The following is a 14,747-nucleotide window of genomic DNA, read 5'->3' on the forward strand; positions in this document are numbered from 1 at the left end:
ATGAAAAATGCTTGCTACTTGAATACACTACATCGTGATCCTTAAATCTTTCGACAGACGAGACATCAATATCAAATGCTAAATAATCTCTAGATAGTAAAAAATAATTCCCCACACCCCACCACCACCCATGGAAGATGGATGCAGCCTTTCTATTTCTTTAATCATTCCATGCTGAAGAGGGGAATTAGCTCTAAGAATCCAAGTTCAAGGTGATCAGATGCCAACATACTTTTTCTCTATGGTTAAAACTACTGCATATATATTTCAACCAATTAAAGGGAGTATACAGTGCAGTCCAAATTCTGCTTTTCAGGTGTATCATCAGCATCACACCTATTCCAGTAAACTGAAAGATGTCTGTGATACAGCAACAGTGAAGTAAACAAAAACTTGGTTCTTACTTTTCCTCTGGGGGTCAATGCATCTTCCTGAATGGGACACTAGTGCCATAGGTAGGCAGTCTCAGCTTGTGAAATAGTTTTGACATTTTCCAAGAATTCCTAACTAGGCAGAGTAACACCCAACATGTCCCAATTGTCAGGACCCCTTTTATTAACTGCAAGACACATGGGTGAGGAACCTACAGCTCTCCAAACATTGTTGGACTGCAGCTGCCATCATCCTTGACCACTGACCATGCGGGCAGGAATTATGGGAATTGGAGAACCACATCTGGAGGTCAACATGTTTCTCATTTCTGTTTGACAGCAGCCAGCTGGGACCATAAGTGGTTTGTGGCGTAGCCTAAGCTAAGTTGAAGCAACACAATTTTTTGTTTGTTTCTATAAAGTAGGGAGATGACGTGGGGGAGAAGGACATAATATACTTCCAACCAGTAATGTGTGGTCAGTGGACTAGGAAAATTAGAGTATTAAAGCTTGGCGCCTCCTTCCCAAAGTCCAGGAAGGTTCTGCCCAGCTTAGGGAGGAAGTTGTGATGCTCCAGCGCGGTCCAAGAACTCTCCCGCCACCTTCCCAAAGCTCACTCACTTGGTTTTGGGAAGGAGGCAGCAAGGCTCCAGCTTCCTATCAGAGGCCTGGGGCCTCCTTCCCAAAGTCTGGGAAGCTTCTGCCAGGCTTAGGGAGGGAAGCGTGATGTCCACGCACGCAATGGCAGGACATCACAATGTCCATCCCCCCCGCCCTCACAAGCTGAAGCATCTGGTCCTAACTGTTCCCCTATGAAAAGTTTCACTGAGCGCTACTGCTTTCTATACTTTATCATGTCTTCTCCCAAGGTGGACAGAATTGGGTGGAGAGCCACAGCCAGCTCTTCACTGATCCACATAGATGAAGGTTCAGTGAGGGACTAAGCTCCCCAGATGCAAATGAATAGAAGAGAGGAAGGGAAAGCTTGAGGTTACCTTATCATCTCTCTCCTAACTGGGGATAGGGAAGAAATGTGATTCAATCTGCATTTAAAGGTGAACCTGTCAAATTTCCACTTTTCAAAGCAATGAGTCCAGTGAGTGGCACTGCCTGCCACCTCCCCCATTCTCCTTAGACTCAGGATTGCCCTTGTAGAACACAGCAGGGAGAAGGATCGGGGCAAAACTACCTCTTTCATTGACTTCCTCTTTCATTGACTCTACCCCTGCCTGGCTATAGCTCAGTCTGAGGTTATTCTCCCTGCCTTCCACCCCGCCAGGCCCAATAGATACCAGTCACCAGTGACCCTGCCCCAGCCCTGTTTAGGTAAGCTGTATCAATGCTGGTCTTGGGAGGAGCATTCTGCAAATCTCCATGGCTTCCTCTGGACAACTGGCAAGGAGTGCGTTCCCCAACACTTTTGACTGACTTGCAAGCTATGCCTTTTTCTGGAAACAAAGGACTTGGCCACTCTTAAGTGCTCAATTGATTGATGTAACATAATATTCATGGGCTACTTCTTAAAACAACTGGCAACATCAACTGGATCAAAAAGTAGGAAAACAATTAAACAAACTTTTAGCCAGAGCTGGCCACATAGTTCACTGTTCCTTTAAAAAAAAAAAAAAAAAAAAGCTATCCACGTGCTTCCCAGAAGGCTACCAGGAAGGCAAGAACCCTCCTCTTTCTTTTGTCCCCAGCATCAGGTGTTCTGAGGTACTGTAATGTACTGAAGTTCTCACCCTGGGCCAGCAGGGGGATACTGTAGATAGTTATGCAAATAAGGGATCAAAAGTGACGTTCAGTGATTGGATAGTTTTAGAAAATTGTTACAGTTATGTTGTACTGGAGCTCTATATAAGCATGCTGACTGAACCCTTCAGTTCTGTTCAGTTCTGGCCTGTGAATAAACAAGAGCTGTTTGAAGAATCGCTGTGTTGTTTGATATGTTCACCCACAACTTAACACGTACAATGGGGGCATAGCTGTCATGGCTAACAGCCACTGGCAGATCTAATCTCAGTGGAGGCTGATCTATTATGGGAAACCGGCACTGTCCCACCAGCCTCAGTCAGTCGTCAGCCAGACTCCAACTGCCTGCCCGCTTACAGTGGTACCTCAGGTTAAGAACTTAATTTGTTCTGGAGGTCTGTTCTTAACCTGAAACTGTTCTTAACCTGAAGCACCACTTTAGCTAATGGGGCCTCCTGCTGCCGCCGCACAATTTCTGTTCTCATCCTGAAGCAAAGTTCTTAACCCAAGGTAATATTTCTGGGTTAGTGGCGTCTGTAACCTGAAGCGTATGTAACCTGAGGTACCACTGTACTTACAATGAGTCCATGAAGTGGCACTGCCTGTCATTTGCTCTGGCTCCACCTACTATACGTCTTCCTGCTTTCTACCCCACCAGTCCCAGGTAGACCAGCCACCACTGCCTTCCCTACATGTACATTGCTGTTAATGTTTTGCTCTTGCTCTATCTTTCTTTCTACAGCTGAATCTAACCTACTTGTGTGACAGCTGCTTTTGAAAATATGCAGAAAAGAGAGTGAGAGAACCTCCCTCCCAAATTTTACAAAATGTAAATACGTATTTTTATATATTTTAAAAATAAAATGCATTGGCGCAGATTTTCAAATCAATTGCTATGTGAATGCAGAGAGAGAACATGATTCAGAGGCTCAGTTCAGTTTAAAGAAAGAAGCACATATGTCTTGGAGCAGGCAACAACATTTGGGCTGAAGGGAGAGAGAGAAAAGCAGAAGCATTAAAAAAAGATGTTGAGTGGACTGACTGCAGTTTGGATTTATATCCAAACCATCTGTGAATTTGGTTTCTCTCTCTCTCTCTCTTCTTCAAATGTCTTCACAACTCAGTTTTCAAGCAATTATTCAGACTCTAAAATAACAATATATTCCTCTCATTTGGATCTACACCAGATTCTTCACTTGATCCCAAAGTCTTAAGAATTGTTTTTTTTAAAAAAAAAAAACAACTGATGGTGCAGCTGATCATATTGCTTTTCAAAATGAATATGAAATAGAGCCAGCAGCCAATTATTTCTGCTGATAAAAAATGGACAAATATTTGGGGACAGAGTGTTACGTACATAAAAAAACAAAACAAGTATTTCTTGGAAATGTTTTTTCCCCTCTCTCTTCCCTTTGTATTTTTAACTCACACATTTTTCATGTAATTTAGTACTGTATGAGTGTTAAGGTGCTAGGCTGACAGCAATGCAGAATGAAGCCTTGTATTATGATGTTGAGCAAGCCCAGCTGCAGAAACTGTGGTCTTTCCTACATTAACTTAAACATGACCTAAAAAAGGATGATGGGGTTCAGGTTCATAGTGCTGAAATATGGGCCTCTTAATCCAAAAATCATCAGATTCACTTATTTGTAAATATTTGTGTCATTTATTTAACCTCTCTCTCCCCTACATCTGAGTAGCTTTCACATTTTAAAACACAATGTGTGAAAGAGCAAGAATAAATGCTCACAGAAAGCATACAGTGAGGGCCAAGTAAGATGTGACCATTAAATGTGTCTTTGCATTTGACCTGCACTTTAAAAAAATGCAAATAAGCAAATAGTGAAGGGAAAGCAGGGGTAATGATTATCAGGTTTGCACCCTTTCTTTTGAAATTGCTTATGAGGGATGCTCTTCCAATGCAAACAGTAGTTTCCCAAAAGTAATATCCCCTTCCTTGCCTGCTGTGATCCTGATACTTATCAACACCCACTCAAGAGGCTGCAGTTGATTTTTTTTTTAAGCACTGTACACATTAACTGCTATTTAACAGCACATATTCTCTATGGAGAATTGGCAGGAGCTATTTAACTCTTCCCCCTCCTGCTATTTTTCAAGCACTCCCCAAGTGGATTTTCCATTTATTCAGGGGTAGGCAACCTAAGGCCCGGGGGCCGGATCTGGACCAATTGCCTAATTAAGTCTTTATTATGTAGTTTTTCTTCCCAGCCCTTCCCAGCCACCGGGTGAGTCACAATATAGATTCTACAACATAATAAGATATAAAAATATACAAGAGGATAAACAAAAATATTAAACACAAATCAGCAATAGTACATAACCAGCACCATCTTCTCCAGAGTTAGCATCAATTTAAGAACCCAAAGGATAAATAGATATGTTTTTAACTTAAGCCGGAGTTAATGTGGAAGTCAGCTGAATGTTACTCAAGAGGACGTTTCACAAATGAGGTGCTGCCACTAAGGATAACTTGTCCTGTGCCATAAGCCTGCCAGCAACACTGGCTGGTGGAACCCCAAGCAGGGTCCCTTCCAACTGACCATAGAACTCCCTCCAATTGACCATAGGACTCAGTATTGGGGAAGGGACTTCTTCAAGTACCTGGGTTCTACTAAGCCATTTAGAGCTTTATGCATTAAAATCAGCATATTAAAGTGGGTTTGCTAGCTCACTAGCAGCCAGTGCAATGCTTTCATAAGTGACTGTTGCTGGCAAACTGAGATGAAGTTCAGCATAATTGGAAGAAGCAATAGAGGCACTTCAGCCATACAATTCTTTAAGGAAATGGTGCTATATAAATAATAAAGTTTCTTATTCCTGGATGCAGCAGACAGTGCTACAGAACCAAAGAAACATAAGACTGCTTAATATATCCAAAGAATCAAAAGGGAATTTTCATTTCCCCCCCTTTGCTGAAAATACCAAATATCACTTTAAGGTTGCTGTTAGTTTTTTAAAAATGATTTCCCTATAGCAACTTCACAAACACTTAAATGTGTTAGCCTTCTTCTCTAAAACGGATAGTACAAAGTTTAAATGCTCTTTTGACAGTTTTGACAATCCCAGAAGGTATTGTTATCATTTGCCATTGTGACTAAACGCTAACGTTCTGGAGGGATCGTAACATAAATTAATTGAATGAATAACACACATTTTTAAATGGGGGGGGGGAGCTATCCTAACTGCATTGTTCGATTTTATACTTAATATAATAAAATACCTTTTATTTATTAAATTTACCTGAAGGCTGCTCCAGAATTTTCAGACTGCCAGAATATACGACAAATCAGTGCTAGTGCGTGCGGGGAAATTATGGGCCTTGCAGTGGAAATACAGGTTCAGCTTACTGCAGGATCTCCCTGTGCCTTGAATACAAAAAGGTTAAGTTAAGCAGTTACACATGTTAAGTGGTGTCCTGAAAATATGCATGAGCTTAGACTATTGTGACATAGGTCTTGGCAGATGCGAAACAGATTTAGAGAGTCAGCAAATACTGAATGCCTCTGCAATAATGTTCAAGAGATATTCAACTTATAATGAGCCCAGTAGAGCTAACGTCCCAATTTGGAGCCCTGAAGAGGATATGCAGCACCTGCCACTGTCTCACCATGTTTCATTAGCATTTTGGAGACCATTCTCTTGCCTAGAAAGATCCCTGTGCTTTTAATGGTGGCAGAAGCAGCAGAAATTCAACAGGAGCAGGTTTTTCCTAGCTTGCCGAATCTGATGTATTATGCAGATTTCAAAGATGGAAAAGCCAGGGGGATGGGGGGCAGAAAGTTGCCAACTAGATTAGTATTAAGTGCAGTGCCTCCCTTCTGATCAAAATCAACATTCAATCAGTACCAAAGCAATGCTTCTGTCATAACATAAGCTCTCCAAGAGAGTGCCTTGTTCCAGTATCATTTCCAGCTATAACACTTCCAATCTCTGCCCCAACTTTTTGCTTTACAAAACAGAAGCTCTATTTTGAGTTGGGTTTTGTAGTATTTTAAACTCTGGGCCACAACTTCCTCCATTAAAAGTGTTCCCCCTCCCTTTGGGATCATCTGAACTAATGTGAACATTGAACTAATGCCTTATATTCATAATCAAAACAATAGTCAAAATAAAAAAATTCCTTCCAGTAGCACCTTAAAGACCAACTAAGTTAGTTCTTGGTATGAGCTTTCGTGTGCATGCACACTTCTTCAGATACACTGAAACAGAAGTTGCCAGATCCTTCTATATAGTGAGAAGGTGGGGAGGGGTATTACTCAGAAGGGTGGTGGGAATGGGAGATTGGCAGATAGCTGAGATGAGCCTGTTGACGACTCTTAATGACTGCAATAGGTCTTACAGGAAAAGGCAAGGGGTGAGAAGGTGAAAAATGGCTTAGTCATGTATAATGAGATAAGAATCCAATGTCTCTGTTCAGACCAGGTCTCTCCATGGTTTTAAGTTTGGTAATGAGTTGCAATTCAACAGCTTCTCTTTCCAGTCTATTTCTGAAATTCCTTTGTAGTAAAACAGCTACTTTGAGATCTTGTATAGAATGTCCTGGGAGATTGAAGTGTTCTCCTACTGGTTTCTCTGTTTTGTGATTCTTCTCACTATATAGAAGGATCTGGCAACTTCTGTTTCAGTGTATCTGAAGAAGTGTGCATGCACACGAAAGCTCATACCAAGAACTAACTTAGTTGGTCTTTAAGGTGCTACTGGAAGGAATTTTTTTATTTTGACTATGGCAGACCAACACGGCTACCTATCTGTAATCAAAACAATAGTACAGTATACTTTATTGTTGAGTGGGGGGAATGCACATTTTAAAATTGTGGCCCTCCAGTTTTTGCTAGACTGTAGGTCCAGTAGTCCCTGATCACTGGCCATGCTGGCTGGGAGCTGGGAATCTATCTGGAGGACCACATATTCCCCACCATTGTAATCTAGATCTAGAGCAATATCACTACACTACACTACACTGGCTCTCTCCATGCATAATGGATCCTCTGCAATATAAAGAATATGTAATTAAGAACAAAAGCATCTGCATTCTGAACTTCCATTTTTATGTTCTCCAGCTGTTAATACTGGGAGTTCTAAGCAGTAGGGTGCCTTCTACTTGAATTCTCCAAGATTGGGTAATAGCTGTACTGTACTTTAAATTTGTTACTGCCTAAATGTTAAGTGTTTAGCAATGTAAATATAAGAGGGGAAATATAAGCACATAAAAGTCCCAAATTTACACACACTTAATGAAAAACAAAAACTCACTGCTTCCTTTTCTTGCAAGTTGAAGTGTGAGCAAACTTTATTTAACACATGTTTACAGCTATAGAGCATTTGAGGCGTTATAAGCCACCAGTTACCGGAGGCTTCAACCATGACAGAAACAGTCCCCAGTTCCTTCTGGCTGGCACTGAGCCTGCTGTCCTCTGTGGCCACGATCCCTGGGCCCGTAACCATTCTCAGGAGGTCCTACACATGAGTAGGAATCCAGTAGAGACACATGCCGGACTGGCATGTTCTCTCCCTCCTGGTCAGTCGTTCGGGAGATTCAAAAGCTTTCTCCAGTCCGAACATCACAGCGACTGATACCAAGAGGCATCAGCATACTTCAGGATCAGCAAAGTATAGGCAGTCAGTGTTCAGACTCAGTGGTGCAGCTTTTCGGCTAAACTACGTTTATTTACATATACACACTCAGAGCATCTTAGCTCAGCTCCTTCCTCTTCGGCATCAGACAGCAAAGAGAAAGAACAAAAGGACGAATGTCCTACATCACGGAAACACAGTAATATAAACATCCAGTCTCCATCACTTCCCACAATGTGGAATGAAAACATACACTGTCATGTGATATAAACAATCCCATGGCTGCAACATGGGAAATGAATCCTAACATCCCTGTCCTAGATTACTATGTAAGAAAACGCATAGAAGTACCATAAAGAAGTATGAAATTGTGCACCAATTAAAGCCACAAAGTAGAACATTGTTGTTGTTGTTGTTCCAAATGCAGTTCCCATAACAAAATACAATAAAATACTATATGCTTAACTGCAGCTTTGTGGCTCTTATTGGTTGCATATATATGTGCACAAGTTGCAGCAAGTCCACTCCCCCTCTTTTCTTCCCAAGGTAAAAAGGCAGGGTATAAATAAATACATAATATTAATAATTTCAGTTTTATTTAACCATGGCTTACTGTTTTGTCAGTTAAACAAGTCAGCTTCATCAACTCAAGGTTTGACTTTGGCTTGTTTTGAAAATCATAGAATCATAGAATCATAGAGTTGGAAGAGACCACAAGGGCCATCGAGTCCAACCCCCTGCCAAGCAGGAAACACCATCAGAGCACTCCTGACATATGGTTGTCAAGCCTCTGCTTAAAGACCTCCAAAGTAGGAGACTCCACCACACTCCTTGGCAGCAAATTCCACTGTCGAACAGCTCTTACTGTCAGGAAGTTCTTCCTAATGTTTAGGTGGAATCTTCTTTCTTGTAGTTTGGATCCATTGCTCCGTGTCCGCTTCTCCGGAGCAGCAGAAAACAACCTTTCTCCCTCCTCTATGTGACATCCTTTTATATATTTGAACATGGCTATCATATCACCCCTTAACCTCCTCTTCTCCAGGCTAAACATGCCCAGCTCCCTTAGCCGTTCCTCATAAGGCATCGTTTCCAGGCCTTTGACCATTTTGGTTGCCCTCCTCTGGACACGTTCCAGTTTGTCAGTGTCCTTCTTGAATTGTGGTGCCCAGAACTGGACACAGTACTCCAGGTGTGGTCTGACCAGAGCAGAATACAGTGGCACTATTACTTCCCTTGATCTAGATGCTATACTCCTATTGATGCAGCCCAGAATTGCATTGGCTTTTTTAGCTGCCGCGTCACACTGTTGGCTCATGTCAAGTTTGTGGTCAACCAAGACTCCTAGATCCTTTTCACATGTACTGCTCTCAAGCCAGGTGTCACCCATCTTGTATTTGTGCCTCTCATTTTTTTTGCCCAAGTGCAATACTTTACATTTCTCCCTGTTAAAATTCATCTTGTTTATTTTTGCCCAGTTCTCTAATCTGTCAAGGTCGTTTTGAAGTGTGATCCTGTCCTCTGGGGTGTTAGCCACCCCTCCCAGTTTGGTGTCATCTGCAAATTTGATCAGGATGCCCTTGAGTCCATCATCCAAGTCGTTGATAAAGATGTTGAATAAGACCGGGCCCAAGACAGAACCCTGTGGCACCCCACTAGTCACTCTTCTCCAGGATGAAGAGGAACCATTGATGAGAACCCTTTGGGTTCGGTCAGTCAGCCAGTTACAAATCCACTGAGTGGTAGCATAGTCAAGACCGCATTTTACCAGCTTCTTTACAAGAATATCATGGGGCACCTTGTCAAATGCCTTGCTGAAATCAAGGTAGGCTACATCCACTGCGTTCCCTTCATCTACCAGGCTTGTAATTCTGTCAAAAAACGAGATCAGGTTAGTCTGACATGACTTATTTTTCAGAAATCCATGCTGACTATTGGTGATCACAGCATTCCTTTCTAGGTGCTCACAGACTGTTTGCTTAATGATCTGCTCCAGAATCTTCCCTGCTATTGATGTCAGACTGACTGGGCGGTAATTATTTGGGTCCTCTCTTTTCCCCTTTTTGAAAATAGGGACAACATTTGCCCTCCTCCAGTCTGCCGGGACTTCGCCTGTTCTCCAGGAATTCTCAAAGATGACTGCCAGTGGTTCTGAGATCACATCTGCCAGTTCTTTTAATACTCTTGGATGCAGTTCATCTGGCCCTGGAGACTTGAATACATCTAAACTAGCCAAATATTCTTGTACTATCTCCTTAGTTATTCTGGGCTGTGTTTCCTTTGCTGAATCATTTGCTCCAAATTCTTCAGGTCGGGCATTGTTTTCTTTATCGGAGAAGACTGAGGCAAAGAAGGCATTGAGTAGTTCAGCCCTTTCTGTGTCCCCTGTTTGCATTTCACCATCTTCTCCTCTGAGTGACCCCACAGTTTCTTTGTTCTTCCTTTTGCTTCGAACATACCCATAAAAGCCTTTTTTGTTGCTTTTAACCTCTCTAGCAAGCCTGAGTTCATTCTGTGCTTTAGCTTTTCTGACTTTGTGTCTACATGTGCTGGCTATTTGTTTGAATTCCTCTTTGGTGGTTTCCCCCCTTTTCCATTTTTTGTACACATCCTTTTTTAATCTTAATTCAGTTAAAAGTTCTTTAGATAGCCACCCTGGCTTCTTTAGGCACCTTCCATGTTTCCGTCTCATTGGTATTGCCTGACGTTGTGCTTTTAGTATCTCCCTCTTAACAAACTCCCAGCCATCATGAACTCCCTTTCCTTTTAGTATTGTTGTCCATGGGATCTCACCCAGCACTTCCCTAAGTTTTATGAAGTCGGCTTTCTTAAAGTCAAGAAATTGAGTCCTAGTATGCTTGGCTGCTCCTTTCCGCTGTATAGTAAACTTCAGAAGAGCATGATCACTCGCGCCTAATGATCCTTCCACTTCTACCCCACTAACCAGGTCATCAACATTGGTTAGGACCAGATCTAAAATGGCTGTTCCTCTTGTTGCTTCTCCCACTTTCTGGACAATGAAGTTGTCTGCAAGGCCAGTGAGGAATCTGTTTGACCTTATGCTCTTGGCTGAGTTTGACGTCCAACAAATATCCGGGTAATTGAAGTCCCCCATTACTACTATCTCCCTTCCTTTTGCATGCTTGGCCATCTGTTCCAGGAAGGCATCATCTATGTCCTCCGTTTGGCTTGGGGATCTATAGTAAACTCCCACAATGATGTCTCTGTTATTCTTCTCTCCCTTAATTTTGACCCAAATGCTCTCACTTTGGCTTTGAGGATCTAAATCTTGGATCTCTTCACAGGTATACACATCCCTGACATATAACGCCACTCCTCCTCCTTTCTTGTCTGGTCTGTTTCTCTGAAATAGATTGTATCCCCCCATTATTACATTCCAATCGTGGGACTTATCCCACCAGGTTTCAGTGATGCCTATTATGTCATATTTAGTTTGCTGTACCAAGAGCTCAAGCTCATCTTGTTTATTTCCCATGCTTTGCGCATTAGTGTACAGACATTGAAGTCCATTAATCATTCCCCCGTGTCTCTTATTTAAGGATTTTTTCCTCCCACCACTAGGTCCGTGTGCTGTTTTCTCCATTTGGTCTATGACATTTGGATGATCATCTTCATTAATTGATAGGCTCCTACCTTCAGGAGCACTGTCTCCCTCCCCCACATTAGTCAGTTTAAAGCCCTCCTGATGAGGTTTCTGAGATTTTTGGCAAAAACATTTCTCCCAACCGTTGTGAGGTGCAGCCCATCACTTGCCAGAAGTCCATCTTCAAGAAACTGCAGTCCGTGATCTAAGAATCCAAACCGTTCCTGTTTACACCATTTGTGAAGCCAGCTGTTCACTTCCACTATTTTGCCCTCTCTCCCTGAGCCACGTCGTTCAACTGGGAGGACAGATGAGATGACAATTTGTGCATTTAGTTGCTTCAATTTCCTGCCGAGAGCCTCGTAGTCTCTTTTGATCTTCTGGAGGCTATTGCTTGCAGTGTCATTGGTTCCCACATGAACCAAGAGGAAGGGGTATTTGTCAGTGGGTTTTATGATTCCTTGCAGTCGTTCAGTTACATCTTGGATCTTAGCCCCGGGGAGACAGCACACTTCCCGAGACATCTTGTCAGGCCCACAGATCACTGCTTCTGTTCCCCTCAGTAGGGAATCCCCTATCACCACTACACGCCTCCTCTTGGGTTTGGTCGGGGTTCTTCCGTGAGCTGTCCGTTCCAAGGTCGCCTGCACATTCCCTGAGGACTGACTTTGCTGCTCGTCTTCATATACCTGATCGACTGTAATGAGGGAGAGATCCTCAAATGGAGTCTGCTCTTCGTCTTCCATGCTAGGGGAGAGGACCTCAAAGCGATTGTGTATTTCTAAGCAATCAGAGTGAACCCTGGGCCTCCTACTTCTTTGAGTCACGTTTCTCCATATATCTGGCTCCTGTGTTGGTGAACTAGACTCCTTCTCAGGGGAGTCCCCTGTCTCCTCCTTGGTGGAGACGGTGTGCTCTGTTGCTTCCAAGAAGAGCTCCAGCTCTCTAATTCTTTGGAGCGTAGCTACACGTTCCTCCAGTTGCTGGACTTTGTCTTTTAAGAGAGCAATCAACATGCAATTGCTGCAGGTAAAGCTGCCTGCAACCTTTGGCAAGATGGCAAACATTGCGCAGGAATCGCAGGCGACTGCAGCTGTTCCCTCCCCTTCCATCTTGAGATCGTGTCGTTGGGGTTGGCTACAGAGGTCCTCCATCATAAAAAGCTTGAAGAGCTTAGCAAGTGTTAAACCAGTGGTTCTCAAACCTTTTCCTCTGGGCCACACTTTCAGAATAAAAATTTGCTTGTGCCACACAATTTTTTTATTGATAACAAATATATTGGAAAACAAAAAGAAACAACTCCTAGCAGTAGAACACAACTACCGGTACTTTATAGTATGGTCATGGGGCATCCAGGAAGAATAAAACAATGCAGCTACATAAAAACATGAATCATGCGCAAAATATAATTATAAACGAACCTCTTATATATGTGACCTTAAAAATGTATACAAACACAATGAGATGTGTGAGTTTGCTTTTGCTGGGTAATCTCATTTATACTAGGTCTAATTTGAGATGAACTCTCATCTCCTCATCAATACAAAGAAGCAGGGGTGGAACTGGGATTTATTTCACCAGGGATCCAGCTTGGCATAGGGTTACCAGACGTCCCCAGATTTGCAAATCTGTCCCCGGACAAATTCCGTCCCCGGAAAACGTGGCAGCAGCAGCCTCAGCAGCCTGGAGCCAGCCTGGTAGCGCAGTTGGCTCTGGTTGGCTTCAGGAGCTGCTCACTGCCATGATGCCCGGCATTTTTCCTCACTGGAAGTCCCCATATGATGTGTAATGTGCGCAACACATCGTATGGGGACTTCTGGAGAGGAAAAATGGTGGGCGCCATGGCAGCGGGCAGCAAGCAGCTCCTGAAGCCAACCAGAGCCAACTGCGCTACCAGGCTGGCTCTGGGCTGCTGAGGCTGCCGCCACCACTGCCGGAGGGAAACCGGGGACATCTGGCGGTACTGATCCCCTGCCCCCTGCCCCCTTTGTTCTGACTGATCGAGGGAGGGTCGGGAGTTGTGGTCGGCCATTGCCCAGTTTTTAAAAAACCTCTGCACATTTATGTTTCACAGGGTGCGAAAGAAGGGCTTTGCACCTTGCCTGGCAGGGAAACCACATGCCTTGCGCCCCCCCCCCCAGCAACAGCTGCCTGCCTGTGACTCCCGAGCCTCTTCCAAACAAAGGGGGAAATGGGCAGGAGATCAGGGAAGGCTTGGGAGCTACAGGCGGGCAGCGCGCCGTTGCCCAGTGTATTTTTTTAAAAATTCTGCGCATTTATGTTTCACAGGGTGCAAAAGAAGGGCTTTGCACCTTTAAACAATATGCATGTGTGCTTGGGCCCAGGGTCTTTTGCCTCACCATCCCCACTACTGACTCCCTGTTGCTACTCAGCTTAAAAAAAAGGGGGGGTCCCCGGATTCATTGAAAAAAATCTGGTAACTGTGGTTTGGCATCCCCACGTTCATTTGCGTACACACGTAGACCGGGAACCTCTATGGCGCCCCTCTGGAGGCTTCACTCAAGGCAAAAAAGCCCGGCTAGCCCCACCCCCCACCCCCTAGCTATGGCACTGCAAATAAGCCTTTCTCTTTTCTGATCTTTCATATTTGTGACTTTGAAATCTTTGTTCACAACAATATGTCATGGAGAACTGTAGAATAGACAATACTGTTCAATCCAGTGATTCTGGATTTCAACTAGGATTGTCCTCAGTATCACTTGATGCTCTTGCTCTCATTTTGAAAAAATATCTACCGTATCTGTATTCCCCAAACCATTTTTTTAAATATACCATGCTATTCTACACTGAAATGTTTAAATGGACTTGAATCTTCACTCACTTGCCATCCCCTCCTGTCCTGGCACACCAATGCCACACGCTTTGAGAACCACTATGTTAAACCATGATCCCTAGTTTGTACAAAACAGGTAATAATGGTTATGTATTAAAAAAGGTTAAAGTCCTCCTCCCAGCCACGCAGGAGAGGGAAGTGTGCAACCAGAAGGCTCACTGCAGCTCTTGCATAAACCATGGTTTATCATGTGTTGCAAATGTCTGCCATTCCGCAAAATGATTCATGTTGAACTCTCCAAAGAAAGCAGCCGGCAGTGTCTCTACCAACTCACCAAGTTTATCAGTGCAGAACCTGCAGGTCTGGTGCTGGTTAAACCAGTGCAAGCTCCACAATGGACCTTAGACAACACATAGACAAAGTTACAACACATAGACAAACCCTGAGTATCTATGAATTCTAAATGTGGGAAGCCTTACATCACAAGACAACAGATGGAGTAAAGACAGCCTGGTTCCCCAGGGCATTATGTAAAACAGACGATGAGTGTCAGCACTTTATTCCCACACAATGTTTTAAGTATTATGTGTAGAGCATAGAAGAAAAGGGAATAAAGCCATTCTCCAGGAAAATG

The 14,747-nt window shown here is 43.4% G+C and overlaps 1 long non-coding RNA gene across 1 annotated transcript in view; it reads right to left on the minus strand.

The window, feature by feature from the left end:
* Positions 1–14,619, minus strand: part of LOC309523788 — a 34,964-nt gene extending 20,345 nt beyond the window's left edge. Inside the window, exons 1-2 of the long non-coding RNA XR_014215625.1 lie at positions 14,448–14,619; positions 5,385–5,509 (exon numbers count right to left, since the gene is read on the minus strand). This is a non-coding gene — a long non-coding RNA (uncharacterized lncRNA). The remainder of the gene's footprint in view (positions 1–5,384; positions 5,510–14,447) is intronic.
* Positions 14,620–14,747: the final 128 nt, after the last annotated feature.

This window comes from Podarcis vaucheri (genome assembly GCF_965113315.1).
Source record: "Podarcis vaucheri genome assembly, chromosome: Z".
NCBI classification, from domain to species: Eukaryota; Metazoa; Chordata; class Lepidosauria; order Squamata; family Lacertidae; genus Podarcis; species Podarcis vaucheri.